Source organism: Bombina bombina, chromosome 6 (genome assembly GCF_027579735.1).
Source record: "Bombina bombina isolate aBomBom1 chromosome 6, aBomBom1.pri, whole genome shotgun sequence".
Classification (NCBI taxonomy): domain Eukaryota; kingdom Metazoa; phylum Chordata; class Amphibia; order Anura; family Bombinatoridae; genus Bombina; species Bombina bombina.
This window is the reverse complement of record NC_069504.1, coordinates 21226176-21245295: the sequence shown is the minus strand read 5'-3', so window position 1 is coordinate 21245295 and position 19120 is coordinate 21226176.

Sequence of the window (19120 nt, the reverse complement as noted above, 5' to 3'; positions counted from 1 at the left end):
CAGTATATGCTGCTGATGTATGTATACCAGAGCTTGTGTAGTATATGCTGCTGATGTGTGTATACCAGAGCTTGTGCAGTATATGCTGCTGATGTGTGTATACCAGAGCGTGTGCAGTATATGCTGCTGATGTGTGTATACCAGAGCTTGTGCAGTATATGCTGCTGATGTGTGTATACCAGAGCGTATGCAGTGTATGCTGCTGATGTGTGTATGCCAGAGCTTGTGCAGTGTATGCTGCTGATATGTGTATACCAGAGCGTGTGCAGTATATGCTGCTGATGTGTGTATACCAGAGCTTGTGCAGTATATGCTATGCTGCTGATGTGTGTATACTAGAGCTTGTGCAGTATATGTTGCTGATGTGTGTATACCAGAGACTGTGCAGTAAATGCTGCTGATGTGTGTATACCAGAGCTTATGTAGTATATGCTGCTGGTGTGTTTATACCAGAGCTTGTGCAGTATATGCTGCTGATGTGTGTATAGCAGAGCGTGTGCAGTGTATGCTGCTGGTGTGTGTATACCAGAGCTTGTGCAGAGTATGCTGCTGATGTGTGTATACCAGAGCTTGTGCAGTATATGCTGCTGGTGTGTGTATACCAGAGCTTGTGCAGTATATGCTGCTGATGTGTGTATACCAGAGACTGTGCAGTAAATGCTGCTGATGTGTGTATACCAGAGCTTGTACAGTATATGCTGCTGATGTGTGTATACAAGAGCATGTGCAGTGTATGCTGATGATGTGTGTATACCAGAGCTTGTGCAGTGTATGCTGCTGGTGTGTGTATACCAGAGCTTGTGCAGTGTATGCTGCTGATGTGTGTATACCAGAGCGTGTGCAGTATATGCTGCTGATGTATGTATACCAGAACTTGTGCAGTATATGCTGCTGATGTGTGTATACCAGAGCTTGTGCAGTGTATGCTGCTGATGTGTGTATACCAGAGCGTGTGCAGTATATGCTGCTGATGTATGTATACCAGAACTTGTGCAGTATATGCTGCTGATGTATGTATACCAGAGCTTGTGCAGTATATGCTGCTGATGTGTGTATACCAGAGCGTGTGCAGTATATGCTGATGATGTGTGTATACCAGAGCTTGTGAAGTATATGCTGCTGATGTGTGTATATCAGAGCTTGTGCAGTATATGCTGCTGATATTTGTATACCAGAGCATGTGCAGTGTATGCTGCTGATGTGCGTTTACCAGAGCTTGTGCAGTATATGCTGCTGATGTGTGTATACAAGAGCATGTGCAGTGTATGCTGCTGATGTGTGTATACCAGAGCTTGTGCAGTATATGCTGCTGATGTGTGTATATAAGAGCATGAGCAGTATATGCTGCTGATGTGTTTATACCAGAGCTTGTGCAGTGTAGGCTGCTGATGTGTGTATACCAGAGCTTATGTAGTATATGCTGCTGATGTGTGTATACCAGAGCGTGTGCAGTATATGTTGCTAAGATGTGTATACCAGAGCGTGTGCAGTATATGCTGCTGATGTGTGTATACCAGAGTGTGTGCAGTATATGTTGCTAATGTGTGTATACCAGAGCGCGTGCAGTATATGCTGCTGATGTGTGTATACCAGAGCTTGTGCAGTATATGCTGCTGATGTGTGTATACCAGAGCGTATGCAGTGTATGCTGCTGATGTGTGTATACCAGAGCTTATGTAGTATATGCTGCTGCTGTTATGTGTATACCAGAGCGTGTGCAGTATATGCTGCTGATGTGTGTATACCAGAGCATGTGCAGTATATGCTGCTGATGTGTGTATACCAGAGCATGTGCAGTATATGCTGCTGATGTGTGTATACCAGAGCTTGTGCAGTGTATGCTGCTGATGTGTGTATACCAGAGCTTGTGCAGTATATGCTGCTGATGTGTGAATACCAGAGTTTGTGCAGTATATGCTGATGATGTGTGTATACCAGAGCTTGTGCAGTATATGCTGCTGATGTGTGTATACCAGAGCTTGTGTAGTATATGCTGCTGATGTGTGTATACCAGAGTTTGTGCAGTATATGCTGCTGGTGTGTGTATACCAGAGCTTGTGCAGTATATGCTGCTGATGTGTGTATACCAGAGCATGTGCAGTATATGCTGCTGATGTGTGTATACCAGAGCGTGTGCAGTATATGCTGCTGATGTGTGTATACCAGAGCGTGTGCAGTATATGCTGCTGATGTGTGTATACCAGAGCTTGTGCAGTATATGCTGCTGATGTGTGTATACCACAGCATGTGCAGTATACGCCTCAGTAGCGCAGTTGATTTGACTTGCCCAGGGTCCAGTCAATATTAAAGACGGCCCTGCTGCTAATGTGTGTATACCAGAGCGTGTGCAGTATATGCTGCTGGTGTGTGTATACCAGAGTTTGTGCACTATATGCTGCTGGTGTGTGTATACCAGAGCGTGTGCAGTGTATGCTGCTGGTGTGTGTATACCAGAGCGTGTGCAGTGTATGCTGCTGATGTGTGTATGCCAGAGCTTGTGCCATGTATGCTGCTGATATGTGTATACCAGAGCGTGTGCAGTATATGCTGCTGATGTGTGTATACCAGAGCTTGTGCAGTATATGCTATGCTGCTGATGTGTGTATACCAGAGCATCTGTAGTATATGTTGCTGATGTGTGTATACCAGAGAGTGTGCAGTGTATGCTGCTGGTGTGTGTATACCAGAGCTTGTGCAGTGTATGCTGCTGATGTGTGTGTACCAGAGCTTGTGCTGTATATGCTGCTGGTGTTTGTATACCAGAGCTTGTGCAGTATATGCTGCTGATGTGTGTATACCAGAGACTGTGCAGTAAATGCTGCTGATGTGTGTATACCAGAGCTTGTACAGTATATGCATCTGATGTGTGTATACCAGAGCTTATGTAGTATATGCTGCTGGTGTGTTTATACCAGAGCTTGTGCAGTATATGCTGCTGATGTGTGTATAGCAGAGCGTGTGCAGTGTATGCTGCTGGTGTGTGTATACCAGAGCTTGTGCAGTGTATGCTGCTGATGTGTGTATACCAGAGCTTGTGCAGTATATGCTGCTGGTGTGTGTATACCAGAGCTTGTGCAGTATATGCTGCTGATGTGTGTATACCAGAGACTGTGCAGTAAATGCTGCTGATGTGTGTATACCAGAGCTTGTACAGTATATGCTGCTGATGTGTGTATACCAGAGCATGTGCAGTGTATGCTGCTGATGTGTGTATACCAGAGCTTGTGCAGTGTATGCTGCTGATGTGTGTATACCAGAGCGTGTGCAGTATATGCTGCTGATGTATGTATACCAGAACTTGTGCAGTATATGCTGCTGATGTATGCATACCAGAGCTTGTGCAGTGTATGCTGCTGATGTGTGTATACCAGAGAGTGTGCAGTATATGCTGCTGATGTATGTATACCAGAACTTGTGCAGTATATGCTGCTGATGTATGTATACCAGAGCTTGTGCAGTATATGCTGCTGATGTGTGTATACCAGAGCGTGTGCAGTATATGCTGATGATGTGTGTATACCAGAGCTTGTGCAGTATATGCTGCTGATGTGTGTATACCAGAGCTTGCGAAGTATATGCTGCTGATGTGTGTATATCAGAGCTTGTGCAGTATATGCTGCTGATATTTGTATACCAGAGCATGTGCAGTGTATGCTGCTGATGTGTGTATACCAGAGCTTGTGCAGTATATGCTGCTGATGTGTGTATACCAGAGCATGTGCAGTGTATGCTGCTGATGTGTGTATACCAGAGCTTGTGCAGTATATGCTGCTGATGTGTGTATATCAGAGCATGTGCAATATATGCTGCTGATGTGTTTATACCAGAGCTTGTGCAGTGTATGCTGCTGATGTGTGTATACCAGAGCTTATGTAGTACATGCTGCTGATGTGTGTATACCAGAGCTTGTGCAGTATATGTTGCTAAGGTGTGTATACCAGAGCGTGTGCAGTATATGCTGCTGATGTGTGTATACCAGAGCATGTGCAGTATATGCTGCTGATGTGTGTATACCAGAGTGTGTGCAGTATATGTTGCTAATGTGTGTATACCAGAGCATGTGCAGTATATGCTGCTGATGTGTGTATACCAGAGCTTGTGCAGTATATGCTGCTGATGTGTGTATACCAGAGCTTATGCAGTGTATGCTGCTGATGTGTGTATACCAGAGCTTATGTAGTATATGCTGATGATGTGTGTATACCAGAGCGTGTGCAGTATATGCTGCTGATGTGTGTATACCAGAGCTAGTGCAGTATGTGCTGCTGATGTGTGTATACCAGAGCTTGTGCAGTGTATGCTGCTGATATGTGTATACCAGAGCGTGTGCAGAATATGCTGCTGATGTGTGTATACCAGAGCGTGTGCAGTGTATGCTGCTGATGTGTGTATACCAGAGCTTGTGCAGTATATGCTATGCTGCTGATGTGTGTATACCAGAGCGTGTGCAGTATATGTTGCTGATGTGTGTATACCAGAGAGTGTGCAGTATATGCTGCTGATGTGTGTATACCAGAGCTTATGTAGTATATGCTGCTGGTGTGTGTATACCAGAGCTTGTGCAGTATATGCTGCTGATGTGTGTATAGCAGAGCTTGTGCAGTGTATGCTGCTGGTGTGTGTATACCAGAGCTTGTGCAGTGTATGCTGCTGATGTGTGTATACCAGAGCTTGTGCAGTATATGTTGCTGAAGTGCGTATACCAGAGCTTGTGCAGTATATGCTGCTGATGTGTGTATACCAGAGACTGTGCAGTAAATGCTGCTGATGTGTGTATACCAGAGCTTGTAGAGTATATGCTGCTGATGTGTGTATACCAGAGCATGTGCAGTTTATGCTGCTGATGTGTATACCAGAGCTTATGCAGTGTATGCTGCTGGTGTGTGTATACCAGAGCTTGTGCAGTGTATGCTGCTGATGTGTGTATACCAGAACTTGTGTAGTATATGCTGCTGATGTATGTATACAAGAGCTTGTGCAGTATATGCTGCTGATGTGTGTATACCAGAGCGTGTGCAGTATATGCTGCTGGTGTGTGTATACCAGAGCTTGTGCAGTGTATGCTGCTGAAGTGTGTATACCAGAGCTTGTGCAGTATATGCTGCTGATGTGTGTATACCAGAGACTGTGCAGTAAATGCTGCTGATGTGTGTATACCAGAGCTTGTACAGTATATGCTGCTGATGTGTGTATACCAGAGCATGTGCAGTGTATGCGGCTGATGTGTGCTGATGTGTGTATACCAGAGCTTGTAGAGTATATGCTGCTGATGTGTGTATACCAGAGCTTATGTAGTATATGCTGCTGGTGTGTGTATACCAGAGCATGTGCAGTGTATGCTGCTTATGTGTGTATACTAGAGCTTGTGCTGTGTATGCTGCTGGTGTGTGTATACCAGAGCTTGTGCAGTGTATGCTGCTGATGTGTGCTGATGTGTGTATACCAGAGCTTGTAGAGTATATGCTGCTGATGTGTGTATACCAGAGCATGTGCAGTGTATGCTGCTGATGTGTGTATACCAGAGCTTGTGCAGTGTATGCTGCTGGTGTGTGTATACCAGAGCGTGTGCAGTATATGCTGCTGATGTATGTATACCAGAAGTTGTGCAGTATATGCTGCTGATGTATGTATACCAGAGCTTGTGCAGTATATGCTGCTGATGTGAGTATACCAGAGCGTGTGCAGTATATGCTGCTGGTGTGTGTATACCAGAGCTTGTGCAGTGTATGCTGCTGAAGTGTGTATACCAGAGCTTGTGCAGTATATGCTGCTGATGTGTGTATACCAGAGACTGTGCAGTAAATGCTGCTGATGTGTGTATACCAGAGCTTGTACAGTATATGCTGCTGATGTGTGTATACCAGAGCATGTGCAGTGTATGCTGCTGATGTGTGTATACCAGAGCTTGTGCAGTATATGCTGCTGGTGTGTGTATACCAGAGCTTGTGCAGTGTATGCTGCTGATGTGTGTATACCAGAGCGTGTGCAGTATATGCTGCTGATGTATGTATACCAGAACTTGTGCAGTATATGCTGCTGATGTATGTATACCAGAGCTTGTGCAGTATATGCTGCTGATGTGTGTATACCAGAGCGTGTGCAGTATATGCTGCTGGTGTGTGTATACCAGAGCTTGTGCAGTGTATGCTGATGATGTGTGTATACCAGAGCTTGTGCAGTATATGCTGCTGATGTGTGTATACCAGAGCTTGTGAAGTATATGCTGCTGATGTGTGTATATCAGAGCTTGTGCAGTATATGCTGCTGATGTGTGTATACCAGAGCATGTGCAGTGTATGCTGCTGATGTGTGTATACCAGAGCTTGTGCAGTGTATGCTGCTGATGTGTGTATACCAGAGCATGTGTAGTATATGCTGCTGATGTGTTTATACCAGAGCTTGTGCAGTGTATGCTGCTGATGTGTGTATACCAGAGCTTATGTAGTATATGCTGCTAATGTGTGTATACCAGAGCTTGTGCAGTATATGTTGCTAAGGTGTGTGTACCAGAGCGTGTGCAGTATATGCTGCTGATGTGTGTATACCCGAGCGTGTGCAGTATATGCTGCTGATGTGTGTATACCAGAGTGTGTGCAGTATATGTTGCTAATGTGTGTATACCAGAGCATGTGCAGTATATGCTGCTGATGTGTGTATACCAGAGCTTGTGCAGTATATTCTGCTGATGTGTGTATTCCAGAGCTTATGCAGTGTATGCTGCTGATGTGTGTATACCAGAGCTTATGCAGTGTATGCTGCTGATGTGTGTATACCAGAGCTTGTGCAGTATATGCTGCTGATGTGTGTATACCAGAGCTTGTGCAGTGTATGCTGCTGATGTGTGTATACCAGAGCGTGTGCAGTATATGCTGCTGATGTGTGTTTACCAGAGCGTGTGCAGTGTATGCTGCTGAAGTGTGTATACCAATGATTGTGCAGTATATGCTGCTGATGTGTGTATACCAGAGTGTGTGCAGTATATGCTGCTGATGTGTGTATACCAGAGCTTGTGCAGTGTATGCTGCTGATGTATATACCAGAGTTTATGTAGTATATGCTGCTGATGTGTGTATACCAGAGCTTGTGCAGTATATGTTGCTAATGTGTGTATACCAGAGCGTGTGCAGTATATCCTGCTGATGTGTGTATACCAGAGTTTATGCAGTATATGCTGCTGGTGTGTGTATACCAGAGCGTGTGCAGTATATGCTGCTGATGTGTGTATACCAGAGCATGTGCAGTATATGCTGCTGATGTGTGTATACCAGAGCATATGCAGTATATGCTGCTGATGTGTGTATACCAGAGCTTGTGCAGTGTATGCTGCTGATGTGTGTATACCAGAGCGTGTGCAGTATATGCTGCTGATGTGTGTATACCAGAGCGTGTGCAGTGTATGCTGCTGAAGTGTGTATACCAGAGATTGTGCAGTATATGCTGCTGATGTGTGTATACCAGAGCTTGTGCAGTGTATGCTGCTGATGTATATACCAGAGCTTATGTAGTATATGCTGCTGATGTGTGTATACCAGAGCTTGTGCAGTATATGTTGCTAATGTGTGTATACCAGAGCGTGTGCAGTATATCCTGCTGATGTGTGTATACCAGAGTGTGTGCAGTATATGCTGCTGATGTGTGTATACCAGAGCGTGTGCAGTTTATGTTGCTAATGTATGTATACCAGAGCTTGTGCAGTATATGCTGCTGATGTGTGTATACCAGAGCTTGTGCAGTGTATGCTGCTGATGTGTGTATACCAGAGTTTATGTAGTATATGCTGCTGATGTGTGTACCAGAGCGTGTGCAGTATATGCTGCTGATGTGTGTATACCAGAGCTTGTGCAGTATATGCTACTGATGTGTGTATACCAGAGCTTGTGCAGTATATGCTGCTGATGTGTGTATACCAGAGTGTGTGCAGTATATGCTGCTGATGTGTGTATACCAGAGCATGTGTAGTATATGCTGCTGATGTGTGTATACCAGAGCATGTGCAGTATATGCTGCTGATGTGTTTATACCAGAGCTTGTGCAGTGTATGCTGCTGATGTGTGTATACCAGAGCTTATGTAGTATATGCTGCTGATGTGTGTATACCAGAGCTTGTGCAGTATATGTTGCTAAGGTGTGTATACCAGAGCATGTGCAGTATATGCTGCTGATGTGTGTGTACCAGAGCGTGTGCAGTATATGCTGCTGATGTGTGTATACCAGAGTGTGTGCAGTATTTGTTGCTAATGTGTGTATACCAGAGCTTGTGCAGTATATGCTGCTGATGTGTGTATACCAGAGCATGTGCAGTATATGCTGCTGATGTGTGTATACCAGAGCTTGTGCAGTATATGCTGCTGATGTGTGTATACCAGAGTGTGTGCAGTATATGCTGCTGATGTGTGTATACCAGAGCGTGTGCAGTATATGCTGCTGATGTGTGTATACCAGAGTGTGTGCAGTATATGCTGCTGATGTGTGTATACCAGAGCATGTGCAGTATATGCTGCTGATGTGTGTATACCAGAGCTTGTGCAGTATATGCTGCTGATGTGTGTATACCAGAGCTTGTGCAGTATATGCTTCTGATGTGTGTATACTGTGCCCGTTACTGCATACTGTTACCCCACCCGTACAGGGCCGGATTGGGTATCCGGGATACCGGGAAAAATCCCGGTGGGCCGCTGGCCGACAGCTCAGCTGGGGTGGCTCAGCTGCTGCAGAGACTGTCTGAGAGCAGCACATTTTTTTTTTTTCCCTGATCAGTGCGGCTGTTAGGTTTCCTTTGCTGTGCCCACCACACCGGTTCCAACAAACAAAAGAAATATATATATATATATATATATATATTTATTTTATTTTTTTATTATTTTTTTTTTGTGCGCAATTTTTTTAAAAACAAATTACCGCAATTTTTTACCCGCCCAGCACAGGTGAGTGACAGGCAGGCAGTGACGTCAGCACCCGCCGTCACGTGACCCAGTTGCCACTTATTCTGCGCGACCTCAGCCTTCACACACGCGGCTGCAGCACTCACAGTCCAACCGTCCGGCGAAACCTAACTCTGCAGAGAGTCTGTCTGAGCCAGATCGCACTGAGTCTGATGGGCGGTAAGTAAGCAGGGTTTGTGCACACAATACATTGCTTACAACAACTCAGTGACCGCTCAGGTGTTCCACTCACTATAAACTACCCCGGCATCCTGAGTCCATACTCTGTTACAGTACAGATTATGGAGGATGCAGCGCAGGGGTAGTTTATAGTGAGTGGAACAAATCATATACTCTCAACTTAAGTTTTCCAGTTCCACCATAAAATACGTGGAATAATAGGAATATCTAGGCAGTAGTGTGTATGTGTTATCAATATAAACACAAACGTGTACATGATGTAACAGTCATTGCGCCTGAGTTGGGGGCATCATATTTTTTGGGGGGCATCATTTTATTGCAGGGGAGATATGAGGTCTTATATCTCCTAGTGAATATAAAGAAAAAAAACATAATGTAACGTATAAAGATTTGAAAGGAGAGGAACTAAATGGATTTTATCCATGTAACCCATGTAAATCCTGCAGGTATAGCCATAAAATAAAGGAAATAACATCACAAAATAATGGTTTTAGATTTAAAATTAAACAACTAATTAGGTGCTCCAATAGAAATATAATTTAGTGCATGTAATTTTCTTTACTTTGAACAGACAAGCAGGATTTTGAGGGACAGAATCCGTGAACATATTCTAAAAATAGAACATGGATCTACAGAAACTAAATTAAGTACATGCGGGAAATCTCAAGAATTTTAGATATTGGGGCATAAAGAAAATTAATCTAGGTATCAGGGGGGGAATATTAACAACATTCTACTTAAGAAAGAAGCAGAATTTATATTTAATTTCAAAACCCTCTACCCAAATGGCTTAAATTCAGAAATGGATCTAAGCACGCTGTTCTAAAACCATTACCACAAACGATTGCATATCTGCTTCACTTCAATATGTCCAATTTTTATCAAATCCATCTCTGAGTTACTAAACAAATCAGAGTTTCAATGCAACATTTACTATTCCATCTGCTTTTAAAAATAAATAAAAAAACGTCATCCTTACTATTTTACCTTCCCAATTTGTTAATATTATAGTGCAACAGTAATTCACTCTTTCTATCTGTTAATACATTTATAGAGTTATATACATATACATTATGTTACATTCATATATATGGAGAGTTTTTGTAAAGACCCTTACATTTACTCATCACACTATTTTTAGATGTAAGAGTTTCGCTTATTTGAAAATTTAAAGGGACATTAAACACTAAATACATGCTAGATAGAATGATGCATTCAAAGAAAAGATTAGTCCATGAGTAACATGTAGATGTATTTTTTAAAGTTTCATTAGTTGTTTAATAAGTGACAAAATAAGTGTAAAGTTTTACGGCTAGATTTGGAGTTTTTTCGGTAACGACCCGAAAAACTAACGCCGGCTTTTTTCTGGCCGCACCATAAAAATAACTCTGGTATTGAGAGTCCACATAAAGGCTGCGTTAGGCTCCAAAAAAGGAGCTTAGAGCATATTTAACGCAACTTCAACTCTTGATACCAGAGTTGCTTACGGACGCGGCCAGCCTCAAAAACGTGCTCGTGCACGATTCTCCCATAGGAAACAATGGGGCTGTTTGAGCTGAAAAAAAACCTAACACCTGCAAAAAAGCCGCGTTCAGCTCCTAACGCAGCCCCATTGTTTGCTATGCGGTAACCCTTCCTACGTCTGCACCTAACACTCTAACATGTACCCCGAGTCTAAACACCCCTAACCTTACACTTATTAACCCCTAATCTGCCGCCCCCGCTATCGCTGACCCCTGTATATTATTATTAACCCCTAATCTGCCGCTCCGTAAACTGCCGCTACTTACATTATCCCTATGTACCCCTAATCTGCTGCCCTAACATCGCCGACCCCTATATTATATTTATTAACCCCTAATCTGCCCCCCACAACGTCGCCTCCACCTGCCTACACTTATTAACCCCTAATCTGCCGACCGGACCTGAGCGCTACTATAATAAAGTTATTAACCCCTAATCCGCCTTACTAACCCTATAATAAATAGTATTAACCCCTAATCTGCCCTCCCTAACATCGCCGACACCTAACTTCAATTATTAACCCCTAATCTGCCGACCGGAGCTCACCGCTATTCTAATAAATGTATTAACCCCTAAAGCTAATTCTAACCCTAACCCTAACACCCCCCTAAGTTAAATATAATTTACATCTAATGAAATTAATTATCTCTTATTAAATAAATTATTCCTATTTAAAGCTAAATACTTACCTGTAAAATAAATCCTAATATAGCTACAATATAAATTATAATTATATTATAGCTATTTTAGGATTAATATTTATTTTACAGGCAACTTTGTAATTATTTTAACCATGTACAATAGCTATTAAATAGTTAAGAACTATTTAATAGCTAAAATAGTTAAAATAATTACAAAATTACCTGTAAAATAAATCCTAACCTAAGTTACAATTAAACCTAACACTACACTATCAATAAATTAATTAAATAAACTACCGACAATTACCTACAATTAACCTAACACTACACTATCAATAAATTAATTAAATACAATTCCTACAAATAAATACAATTAAATAAACTAGCTAAAGTACAAAAAATAAAAAAGAACTAAGTTACAAAAAATAAAAAAATATTTACAAACATAAGAAAAATATTACAACAATTTTAAACTAATTACACCTACTCTAAGCCCCCTAATAAAATAACAAAGACCCCCAAAATAACAAAATGCCCTACCCTATTCTAAATTACTACATTTCAAAGCTCTTTTACCTTACCAGCCCTGAACAGGGCCCTTTGCGGGGCATGCCCCAAGAAATTCAGCTCTTTTGCCTGTAAAAAAAAACATACAATACCCCCCCCCAACATTACAACCCACCACCCACATACCCCTAATCTAACCCAAACCCCCCTTAAATAAACCTAACACTAAGCCCCTGAAGATCTTCCTACCTTGTCTTCACCCTACCAGGTTCACCGATCCGTCCTGAAGAGCTCCTCCGATGTCCTAATCCAAGCCCAAGCGGGGGGCTGAAGAGGTCCATGATCCGGCTGAAGTCTTCATCCAAGCGGGAGCTGAAGAGGTCCATGATCCGGATGAAGTCTTCTATCAACGGCATCTTCAATCTTCTTTCTTCCGGATCCATCTTGCAGACCTCCGACGCGGAACATCCTCTTCTCCCGACGCTTACTAGCTGAATGACGATTCGATCAGCCAATCAGATTGAGCTTGCATTCTATTGGCTGTTCCGATCAGCCAATAGAATGCGAGCTCAATCTGATTGGCTGATTGGATCAGCCAATCGGATTGATCTTGATTCTGATTGGCTGATTCCATCAGCCAATCAGAATATTAATACCTTAATTCCGATTGGCTGATAGAATCCTATCAGCCAATCGGAATTCGAGGGACGCCATCTTGGATGACGTCCCTTAAAGGAACCGTCATTCGGCTAGTAGGCGTCGGGAGAAGAGGATGTTCCGCGTCGGAGGTCTGCAAGATGGATCCGGAAGAAAGAAGATTGAAGATGCCGTTGATAGAAGACTTCATCCGGATCATGGACCTCTTCAGCTCCGGCTTGGATGAAGACTTCAGCCGGATCATGGACCTCTTCAGCCCCCCGCTTGGGCTTGGATTAGGACATCGGAGGAGCTCTTCAGGACGGATCGGTGAACCTGGTAGGGTGAAGACAAGGTTGGAAGATCTTCAGGGGCTTAGTGTTAGGTTTATTTAAGGGGGGTTTGGGTTAGATTAGGGGTATGTAGGTGGTGGGTTGTAATGTTGGGGGGGGTATTGTATGTTTTTTTTTACAGGCAAAAGAGCTGAATTTCTTGGGGCATGCCCCGCAAAGGGCCCTTATCAGGGCTGGTAAGGTAAAAGAGCTTTGAAATGTAGTAATTTAGAATAGGGTAGGGCATTTTGTTATTTTGGGGGTCTTTGTTATTTTATTAGGGGGCTTAGAGTAGGTGTAATTAGTTTAAAATTGTTGTAATATTTTTCTTATGTTTGTAAAAAAAAAATTATTTTTTGTACTTTAGCTAGTTTATTTAATTGTATTTATTTGTAGGAATTGTATTTAATTAATTTATTGATAGTGTAGTGTTAGGTTAATTGTAGGTAATTGTAGGTATTTTATTTAATTAATTTAATGATAGTGTAGTGTTAGGTTTAATTGTAACTTAGGTTAGGATTTATTTTACAGGTAATTTTGTTATTATTTTAACTAGGTAACTATTAAATAGTTCTTAACTATTTAATAGCTATTGTACCTGGTTAAAATAATTACAAAGTTACCTGTAAAATAAATATTAATCCTAAAATAGCTACAATAAAATTATAATTTATATTGTAGCTATATTAGGGTTTATTTTACAGGTAAGTATTTAGCTTTAAATAGGAATAATTTATTATAATAAAAGTTAATTAATTTCGTTAGATTTAAATTATATTTAACTTAGGGGGGTGTTAGTGTTAGGGTTAGACTTAGCTTTAGGGGTTAATACATTTATTAGAATAGCGGTGAGCTCCGGTCGGCAGATTAGGGGTTAATAATTGAAGTTAGGTGTCGGCGATGTTAGGAAGGGCAGATTAGGGGTTAATACTATTTATTATAGGGTTAGTGAGGCGGATTAGGGGTTAATAACTTTATTATAGTAGCGGTGCGGTCCGCTCGGCAGATTAGGGGTTAATAAGTTTAGGCAGGTGGAGGCGACGTTGAGGGGGGCAGATTAGGGGTTAATAAATATAATACAGGGGTCGGCGGTGTTAGGGGCAGCAGATTAGGGGTACATAAGGATAACGTAGGTGGCAGCGCTTTGCAGTCGGCAGATTAGGGGTTAATTATTGTAGGTAGCTGGCTGCGACGTTGTGGGGGGCAGGTTAGGGGTTAATAAATATAATATAGGGGTCGGCGGTGTTAGGGGCAGCAGATTAGGGGTACATAAGGATAACGTAGGTGGCAGTCGGCAGATTAGGGGTTAAAAAAATTATTCGAGTGTCGGCGATGTGGGGGGACCTCGGTTTAGGGGTACATAGGTAGTTTATGGGTGTTAGTGTACTTTAGAGTACAGTAGTTAAGAGCTTTATAAACCGGCGTTAGCCCAGAAAGCTCTTAACTACTGACTTTTTTCCTGCGGCTGGAGTTTTGTCGTTAGATGTCTAACGCTCACTTCAGAAATGACTCTAAATACCGGAGTTAGAAAGATCCCATTGAAAAGATAGGATACGCAATTTACGTAAGGGGATCTGCGGTATGGAAAAGTCGCGGCTGAAAAGTGAGCGTTAGACCCTATTTTGAGTGACTCCAAATACCGGCGGTAGCCTAAAACCAGCGTTAGGAGCCTCTAACGCTGGTTTTCACGGCTAACGCCAAACTCCAAATCTAGGTCTTAGTGTTCTATAAAACACTGGGAGCTGCCATGTTGTAACTTGTGTTACATTCTCTGCTGTGGCCAATTAGGGACAGTTATAGATAGGTCACCAGAGTGTGCAGCCAATGGTTGTGCTGGATTTAACAGTGTTCTGCACTTCCATTTCTAACAGGAACTGAAAAGCTCACAATTTCAGAATGGAATTACAGGCAAAGAGGACAAAATAAATAATGAAAGTATATTGCAGAGTTGTTTTGTTATATACAATTTATCATTTTATATTACCATCTCAAAGTGTTTAATGTCCCTTTAAAGAGATCTTTTTTTGAAAAAATTTTGTTTTTTTTTTTTAATATATATTTTTTACATAACTTCTTAATTCTGCAATAATGTACCCCTTCCGTTTGAGTAAATTGTCTAATATTTCCTTAAGATACCAACCCATAATATTATTACATTAAAATTGGCTGTATTTAAATCCATGCACAAGAAACAGTTAATACACTTTTCAAATCAAACAACCGCTATGTGTTGTTTATTGGTTGATTGATGTCTATGGAGCGATATCTATCTCCAGTGAAGAAAATGAAGCTAAGTTTCAATGTATCAAATAAATGAAATAGAATAAAATGATTTTTTTTTTTTTTAATATGAATAATATTTTAGATACAAAATTGTCTATAAGGCTATAAATAGAATTGTATGTTTTCACATAATGTATCGTACCCACCATTTTGAGAGATCTGATAGGCTGGGTTTTATCCAATAGAAAAAATCCGTGGGCTATTTGAATCACTAGACACATTGAGGAGGCATCTTGATAAAGGCCCCTGACGGCTGAAACGCGTAGAATTTGCCTAATTCTTGTGTATTATTATCACTACCTTGGTGCGGTCACGTCAGTAGATAGGACGGGTACATTGAGCAGCTACTACAATATACTTAGCTGTCTCTGTATGTGTAATTCCTGTCCCAGGACCTACTGTTACAAACCCACCTCTGTTCACTAGTTCATTGGGAAAAAAACCTGTTAAACCTTTGAAAGTGCAATTGGAATTGGAATCATTCCTGAACTTTAACCCGGATCTATTAGTAACGCAGAGAGGATTGCAGCTCTAACGGATCACTGCAAGCCGCCTCCTGGTTTGAGGATATCAGAAACAAAGAGGCTTTTTACCCTAACTGCTTGAAGGGAACATTAAAGAGATATTTGATCTGCTAAAACGCAGATAGACGGAGAGGATCTCACTTTTACAAACCAGGTTCTATCTGCTATTTTTTGATTCATAGAAAATCTCCAAATTGTGAGAAAACACTGTTACGATATAAAGGACACAGGTTCATAATACTCAAGAGACAGTATCGGATTGTAATTAATGCTGGGTACTTGGTTTATAGAATCTGCTGTATTTTAGCCCTGTTACATTTTAACATATTTGTATTTATTCACATTTTATGTAGCGCTTTTACATAAGATTGTAACTCTTTCAAGCTTGTTTTAATTAATTTTGATGCCGGCATCTTCATTTTAGGTTTTATAAGTTTTTTTTTTTTTTTTTTAAATATTTTTTTTTATTGAGGTAAAGTCATAAATAATACAGTACATTTATATAAGGGAATCATGGCAACATGTCCATATGATACATATCAGAGAAAGCAAACATAGATAAACAATAAAACAGACATGTCATTAGGTTAATGCATAGTTCAAACAGTTGTCCAATGAGGGCATTCTTTAGCCATGAGTGATACCTCTTTTTACATAACTTCATATTCACAGACAGCAAATGGTACCTGCATCTGAATTGTCAACTGAAGCCTATAATCTCACAAGGGTGGTTATTACTAAAAGGCTTATCTCTGTCAATGCTCAGTTCAAGGATCTTAGTTTTACTTAAGGTAACATATACCAAACAAACAGAAACTGAAGTTTCATATATGCCCTGCCTGGGGCGTGACCCCTCCTCTAGACTTAAGTAACCGGAAATAAAGTGTATAAGGAATACCTAGTTAACTGAGCCCAGGCAGGCTATACCTTGTTCATCAGTGGAAGGTTGAGAATGTACCCGGGCGGCAGGGCGTCCGGGGGCATAGAAAAGAATAAGGGAGTAGAGAAGGGGGAAAGAGGATAAGAGGAAACAAAGGGGAGGGAAGGGGGGAGAAAAAAAAAAAAAAAAAAAAAAGGGGGGGGGGGGGGGAGGGGGAGAAGGGGACCCAAGTCCCAAGAGCAAGTGGCTATCTTCTATATTGTCCCTGTGGACTCCACTCATGAGACTATTGTACGTTAGATGTCTTTCTATTAGTTGACTCCTACTTCCCAAAGTGCCCAGATTTGCCCGTGTAACCCAGCTTTGCCCATGGATCTCAAAGAGAAATCTTCCATAGAGCGGATATATTCGATAATGTCTCGTATGATGTAAAGTGTGACCTAGGTTTTATAAGTTTAATTATATTACTTTAAATATATTAATAAATTAATTTGTTTGATACTTTGGACCTCCTTTGACTATTAACACGACATTGGTAATAGTCACGCTTCACTGGCCTTGTTGGTTCCATAAGGGTCTTTGATCATTTGTTAAGGCTAAAAGCACATCTATTTTATAATCAATTCATATGTCCCTAGCTACGAATTTGGAAGTTTTTTTTGTTCACATAAATCAATTTATTTTATATCATATCAATATTAATTTCCTTTTTTAACCTTTTGCATTCATTTATTAACACTATATAGTGAATTATTGCTCCTTGCTATTTTTATTATTTTTTATCTCTAATCTAGTCTTAGCGCTATCCCAACTTTCTCATTTTTACTTTTGCAACAGGTAAACACTGGAGGTTTGTTTACCTAATCTGGGATAAGCTTATTAGAGACAGAGTGTTGCATCTTATTATCACTTTTCTTGTCTGATTGCCCCAAAGTAATCAGATCTTTTACATGTAAAAAAAACTACAATCCCCCCCCCCCCAACATTACAACTCACCACCCACACACCCCTACTCTAAGAGGACATCCGGACAGGAAGAAGTCTTCATCCGATCGGGGCAGAAGAGGTCCTCCAAGTGGCAGATGTCTTCATCCAAGCGGCATCTTCTATCTTCAATCAACTGGAGCAGGACGGAGCCATCTTGAATCCAGCCGACACTGAGCCATCCTCTTCTTCCGATGTCCTAAGGCCGAATGTTCCTTTAAATGACGTCATCCAAGATGGCGTCCCTCGAATTCCGATTGGCTGATAGGATTCTATTAGCCAATCGGAATTAAGGTAGGAAAAATCCGATTGGTTGATGTAATGTTTAATAGTTCATGTTAGGTTGTTAGGTGTAGACTTAGAAAGTGTTTCCCCATAGGAAACAATGGGGCTGCGTTAGGAGCTGAACGCTGCTTTTTTGCAGGTGTTAGGTTTTTTTTCAGCAGATTCTGCCCCATTGTTTCCTATGGGGAAATCGTGCATGAACACGTTTTTCCAGCTTACCGCTACCGTAAGCAACGCTGGTATTGAGGATTGAAGTGGAGCTAAATTTGGCTCATCGCTCCCTTTTCTGAGGCTAACGCAGCCATTTAGACAACTCGTAATACCAGCGTTGTCTTAAGGGTGCGCTGGAAAAAAAAGGCTTGTTAGCACCGCAGGTCTTTACTGACAAAACTCTAAATCGAGGCATAGGTTATTTGTTTAGTAGTTCTAAGAGAAAGTGAAAGAAATTAATTTTAGATAAAATATTTTTATTGACTGTTTTATTTTTTCATTTTTGTTACAGGGCAGGCCTTAGCATAAGTTTTAGCATAGCCATTTAGCCTCTTGATGGAGTCTAGCAGTTTTCACTTGCTTAGTATTCATGAAGTATCATTCAAATTGTATAGAGAAGCTGTGAGTTATTCTCTATAAAAGTATCAATGTATTTAGTTTGTATTATATATCAGCAATGTTTTTGTTTTTTTTAAATTACATAGGATGAGTTAACCTAAAGGAATTGTGATGCTTAAAAAAGATGAAAAACGTTTTATTTGGACATAATTGTGATTGTATTGGGGTGTGTACTCATCTTGTGCTGTTTTGTTTCCTTCTTAGACTCCTTCTGACTCGAGTGTCTGCTTGCTATGGGGATCCACTGGCTACCTTGTCTACCCCATGAACAAACCATTAGACTTCCAGCATCTACCTGCAGAAGAACACTGGATAAGCACCCCTACTGCAAATGAACTGTATTAAAGCAAAGTGTCTGAGGAAGGTAGAGCGCTCTAAGAGGACAAAGACTGTTCTTAAAGTGATCAGAGGCCACCTAGAGACATTTGTGCTGTTCCCATGTCATGCTTCACTCTGGAGAGTGTACAGAGCAAGGAACTGTTGGACATATTGGGGGGTGCTAGCAATGCGGGTGGAGAAATAAAAGATGCAGCGTTGTTTGGGGGTAGATGGGGGGCTGGTTGGGTCTTTGTGCAGGTAGACCAGTAGTTTGGGGATGCTGGGAGGTATTGGAGAGGCCTCACCTATGTGCAGTGACAAATTGTGCCCTATTAGCCTATAAAATTATACCACGACATGTGAATATCTTTTCTCTATAGTATTCTCACATAGATTTATGTTACTGTAGTATTCAGCTTATACTGTTGTTAAAGGCTTTACTAATTTTCTGCGCCTTTCTATTTTTATGTTATTC